Genomic DNA, 6,240 nt, shown 5'->3' on the forward strand with positions numbered 1-6,240 from the left:
AACATGTAGAATAACAAAGTTCCACATTTTCTTTCAAGTTCTTTGTCCATCAAACTTGATGATTAAAAGCACCTTCCTCGCAGTTACATTTCCAACCTATGTTAAAACTTCTTTATAAGTTCTTGATAGTTTCTCAGGCGTTAAATACCAATGTTCTACATCTTATGTTCTTCTTATCCAACACTCCCTTTTCTTTCATCATCTCCCTCCCAAACCCCTAAATGGGCAGGGAAAGAGAGACTGCTAGAAGCTGAGCTGAATGCTTCTGCGACCATAAGTTCTTTCTAAACCTTCTTAAACTCTTATCTAACTTTCATCCTTAATGTCTTCCAATAAGATACCCCTGAAGTGTCACTTAAATGTCAGACAAAAGTGACAACTGCTTCCCCTCCCCCCCTAGAAATGAAAACCTGAAATAGGCCTTCACCTCACGTGACTCCATCCAGGCCCAACATTTATCAGTTCAGGTGCAACACTTGTGCAAGCCTAGTGAGTAGCAGAGAACTAAGATCAAATTTGGTTGTGTGTTTTTATCCCATCAACTGGAAGCAAAGAAGCAGCTCTCTGATTTGGCACACTTCTCTCTATTCTCAGGCAAGAGAGAAACCTGAAGCAGTTTAATGAAGTACATCTGCACTCAAATATAAATCATGCTACGTTGGATTTCAACAGCCAAAATCTTCTTCCAAAGAATCCTGAGAAATGTAGTTTTGTGAAAACATTGATCGTTCCGTGGTTGGATTCACTCATCGTACGGAACCATGAATCCACACTAAACATGGCTAGATTTGCACAATTACATTAAGGCTGTTGCTTCCTTGTACCTAACATCCTTTGGGGAGGGGGGTGTTATTGTATCGCCACTGCATTCATCTCATCCTCAGTCCAGGAGTAAGGACATAGATTTGAGTAATCCTTAGCTGTCCCAGCATTAAAGTAGCATTTAATACCCCAAACCTCTTCAAGGATAGTCCTAAGATGGATAAATACGTTTGGCTTTGAGTGAGTGAGCTATCAACAATAAATGTTCATGCTAGGATAACGTTCTACACTATTAAGGATGAGTGGAACGCAGAACAGGAGTAAAAAAAAGCCCTTAAGCCATGTTCCATGGTTGATAAGAGCAAATTGCTGGTTTCTTGCAACATGATAAGCCCAATCAAACCAATCACCCAGTTGCTTAGAACAAGAAACGAACCATCCCTGCCAGGTCAGTCTGGTTCTTTGGGAAGAAGCCATGACAATGGAATCGACCTGTTCCAAAGATGTGACTTGAAAGTTGTTAGGAAGAGGAGGAGAAATTGAGAAGGGATCCCTTTGCTAGAGTTAAGCAGACTCCAATAATGTCTAGGAAGAATTGGCTTGTACCTCTTAAGGATCCAGCATCTGCCTGCTGTCTTGCCAATGAACGGAGTCCAACTTTTTTCAAAGTTCAACCTCTGCTCGAAACAAAGATACCATTGCTTTAAAAGTCGCAAGGGGCTCTTTAAAGCAGCCGCATCTTTTCTTCAGGCTTCATTGTCAACGCGTGCACAGCCTTCCTACCTGCACTGATAAATAAGCATCCTTCCACCTTTGACACTGAAGCTGTATTACAAGAACAGTTGCTTCGTAAACAGGCCCATAGGTAACCTCGCCTGATTTATTAAATAGCAAATCAATGCGATTTTTTTTTCCGTTTACAAATAGAGAGCTTTTTAAAGAATATAATGCTTAAATGTATGAAAAAAAAAATGTATGACACCATTGTACTACGGCCCGCACTTTACTTGCATATGAGCTTTGAAATAGGCTGTTGTCTTATTTTTATTTTTATTTTTTTTAATTTTGTTCAGGGGTTGAAGTAGCCACAAGCTGGTACTAAATGTCTGGTTCTCAAGCTGTAGTTTGTTTGTTTTTTAAACAAACAAAAAATGTCTCAGGAGACAGGCATTGGCATTTTAAAGAACGTTGAAGGTGGTAAGAGAGAGAGAAAGGGTCATGCTTTCGCTGTGGTTCCTATATCAATTTGTCACCTTGAGACTAAGAGAAAAGTTGAGGCTGTAACTTTCTACATCAGCCTGGGCTTATAGACCACCGATATTCTTACGATATCTTCAGTCATTATGGTGCAACCTGGCCATACAACGTGTGGCTATGTTTTGATGGCCATATTTTGCTAGACCTCTAAACTGTGGTTAGGGACATCATTCTCTGCTTTAAACTTTGATACCCAACTTCTCCAACTGTGGCTTAAGTCATCCTTCTAAACGTCTTACAAATCACAGTTTGGCCCTATTTACCATAGAAGGCTGTCTTAACTTGGATGTCCCAGCAAACCATGGCTTAACTAAATGCAAAAAGTAAGGAATTAGGCCTGCAAGAGGCAAGATAAGGGAATTCACCTGTATTTAACCGTAAATTCAAGAACAGTCTCCACCCTGCCAATGATATTTTTTTAAAATTGAACTATGGTAATGGAAGAAGGGTGTTTTTGGTTAAAACATGGGTTGCATTAAATGTCAGGTTGCCTTCCTTGGGTATGCAACAGTGCATATGACATTTAACATTTTCCAAACCACAGAATGAAAACAAGGAAAACAATGCATGGTGTGTTTTTTCCCCCACCACCACCTTCAAACCTCTCTAAAATAGCGGCTGATTTCCTGCCAGCCAAAGATCAGATAAATGTTTTTTGAGGCAGAAATCTTCGGTTAATGCTAATGTCGTGTTGGCTGTGCTAAGAGAACTCCACAGTCTTTCTTTTGTAAATAATGAGCATTCTTAACAATTTCCGTAGCAATAGGAGGTTTTAAGCCAACCTTCCCTTGGACTGTTTTCAAACAACAACTTAACATTCTTGAGCGCCTTGTATTTTAAAAGAAAAGAAAAAAAAATTACAGAGAACCAATGTCTTCTGAAGATGAGGCAGCACTGTTATTAATCCTGCTATAAGCTACGTTTGTTCATTTCTAAATCTTTTGTCAACTGGTAAATATGTTGTTCATAGAGAGAATTTTTTTCCATTGGATGTAGTTTTCCCATAAACTGGAAGAACCGAAGGAAAACTTACAGGAATGGAACATCTGTAAGGGTGACCTTACAGTTATAAACCGGAGGGGGGGGTAATCAACCCTTTCCTTTTGCCTTGTTGTTTGAAAACATCTGTTCTGTCCACAGCTCCACTGAAAATGGGGACGGCGTAAACCATCATTTGTGTCTTTTAAAGTCCATCCCCATTGATCTCAATGGGATCTTGTTTCCATCCGTAAGCGTCTATGGGATTGCAGTATCAGACCACCAAAATTAAATTTCAACCTCTGGATAATTCAGATTGTTCTGTGTTTTGGTTTTAAGTTTTTCCAAAGTTCACAAAAGTCTTTTTAATTCTCCTCGCTCTATGTCAAGAAGCAATCACCAATTTGTAGAAGCAATGAATGTTCCTTCCGTCTGGTTTTGTTTTTAGGGGGTGGGGGGGAAATAATAATATTTATTTTTGGTGTGTCCTTGGCTGCATTTCTTTTTTTTTCTACCACAGATTAAATGTTAAACTTTTTGTGTGTCTACAATGAGAATTTATGAATGGACCATGAGAATTTATGAATGGACCATGAGAATTTATGAATGGAAATAAAATTCACTGTGTGTTTTTCACTGGGCATATACCTCATGGTACATTGCACAGACGTGTAAGTTGTAAGTTGCACTGCAACATTATAAAAGGAACATATTGCTCTTTTTTCAAAGATATTATCTTATTTAAAAAAATATATAGAGACTGTATATTATTGAAAAAGGACATTTATTCTTCCTAAATTGAAAAGTAACTTTTGTTTTGGGAAAAGTTGTAAAACTTCAGTTGTACATTGGACTTCAATAAACGGAATTCTCTGCATTTCAAAGATTCGTCTTTCCTTCCTTAGCACTTTAGGTGCTTGAAGAAGAAAACAGAGGCTTCGTTCCTACAACCCATTTGTCAAGCACGGGAGTCCTCAACTTATGACCACAACCGAGACCAGAATTGCTCTTGCTAAACAAGGCAGTTGTTAAGTGAGCCATGCCCAATTTTACAACTTCTTTTGCCATGGTTGATAAACATAACAGCTCTTAAGTGAATCATACCATCATAGCAGTTGTTAAGTGAATCACACAGTCCTTAAGCGAAGCCTGCTTGCCCCATTGACCTTGCTTGTCTGAAGACAGCTGGGAAGGTTGGAAGTAGCAATCCCAGGACCTAAGATTTTGCAACGATGGTAAATACGTACCGGTTGCCTGAATTTTGATCCCATGACCATGGAGATGCTATGATGGTTATAAACCCAATAACCAAACATAGATCTTTTTTTTTTCAGTGTGGTTATAACTTTAAATTGCCACTGAATGAATGGTTGCAAGTTAAGGGATACCTCTATTACATCTCGAAGATTTAGGCTTATAAGTTTTAGTTTGTATGTTAAACGACTATGGAAGTGTAGAAAGTTAGCAACCCCCCTCCCCCTTTCTCCTAGAAGAATAAAATATTTTGAGAAATATTAAAAAGGCAGACTATTATATTTCTGTGGATGAGAAATGAAAAAAACATGCCCTTGGAAAGGAACTCCCACCTTCCTTAATAGCCCACAGCGGATGTCAGCGCTTAAGAGATAAAGAGAAAGCTAGCTCTATTCTTTTCTTTTTAAAGGTTTTTATTAGGTAATGTCGCACTATATCCAATGTTAACAACATTGGACATAGTGCGACATTTCTGGCATAGTCATTTCCATAGAGTTCTTAGATCTTACAATAATAACAGTTTATATCCATTACATAGGTATGTGCAATCGGTCAAATTACCTCCCCATTAGTCCCTTTCGTTAGATAGTTACTATCAATACATATACATATCCAGTTCCTACCTAACATACAATATTCATACCATATTTCCATATTGTCTAGCTCTATTCATAAGCAAATTTCCTGCAGCAGGATCTGAACAAAGGTAAGATTAGCTCTCAGCCACAATAGGAATTGCCCAACAAGCACCATTAAAGTAGGACGTAAAGTGAGATTTGGACATTGTGTGAAACCTACTGGGTCAGGCTGGACAGCCTCTCGGGGCCCCTTTACTTCTATATTAAAAAGCCACATAGGCAGAGCTGCAGCTTGCAAAAGAATAGGAAGCAAGTGCCTAACCACAAGATGTTCCAGCCAACATCCCTATGTCAAAAGTCCAAACCACAAGGTTCAGATAAAGTTCATTAATGACACGTAGTCCATTCCTGTAACAAAAGGAGAAGTAAAACTCCATCTCTTATAACGCTTTCTCCTCAAGGTAACCACTAAGAAATGAGTTAAGTGTTTTGGTGTTACGCTGCCTTTGAGAATGTATAAGAATGCGCGCTTCGATAATGAAGGTTGTTCAGAACTTGCAATGCTAGCCTTTGGGCTAGCTTTCTGAACCTGGCTGCCAAATAAACTTTTCCTGTATCCTGAGAAGTCTAAAGCCTGTCATTTTCTGCAACACCATCAGCCAAATTTCAACCGAGCTTGGCTCAGACAAACTCCTAGGATTTGTACATGGCCCCATAGGAATCTGACAACAGCCAACAGAATACATGTTCTTGCACAGCAACAGGAAGTTCAAGTGCAAAGCTAAGAGAAGGTATAAAATACCACCCACTCTCAACTCCATGTGGTCATCTACACCAAAACTACAGACACGTGATTCTGCTTCACCATTAAACCATCTTTCCAATCACCCTCCATGTTTCCAGTGCCTTTCTCCCGATTTGGAACTGAACCAGATGGATATTTCTTCCCACAGAAGAACCCTTCTGGCTATCATTGACATACCAACTGAAAAGTAAGATCATGACTTTAAGGTGGACTTGTTTCCAGATATGTCATCTATATAAAATTCAGAAGAGCATCAACTGCACTGCAGCACCTGACATCCCGTCTTCGTACACTCATCTTGCAGATAACTCTGGTTCCAGGTAAGACTGCATAGAAGCCCAGCCTAGAAAACAGAGACCGACCTATCTACTGTCTGTATTTCAGCTTCCTTGAAGGTGCTTTTCAAGAAGCAACTGGACTTTCTGTTTTTTCTTTGAAGACGTTTCGTTTCTCATCCAAGAAGATTCTTCAGCTCTGAGTGGATGGTGGGGAATGGAAGGATTCCATTGTTAAACAAGGGGATTGTTAAGCAAGTTATATGCCCAATTTTACAACCTTTCCCTCCCCCCCATGGTTGTTAAGGGAATTGTTGCAGTTGTTAAGTGA

Source organism: Thamnophis sirtalis, unplaced genomic scaffold (genome assembly GCF_051295495.1).
Source record: "Thamnophis sirtalis isolate CommonGarterSnake01/CBP01778 unplaced genomic scaffold, rThaSir2_p1.2 scaffold_13, whole genome shotgun sequence".
Lineage (NCBI taxonomy): Eukaryota > Metazoa > Chordata > Lepidosauria > Squamata > Natricidae > Thamnophis > Thamnophis sirtalis.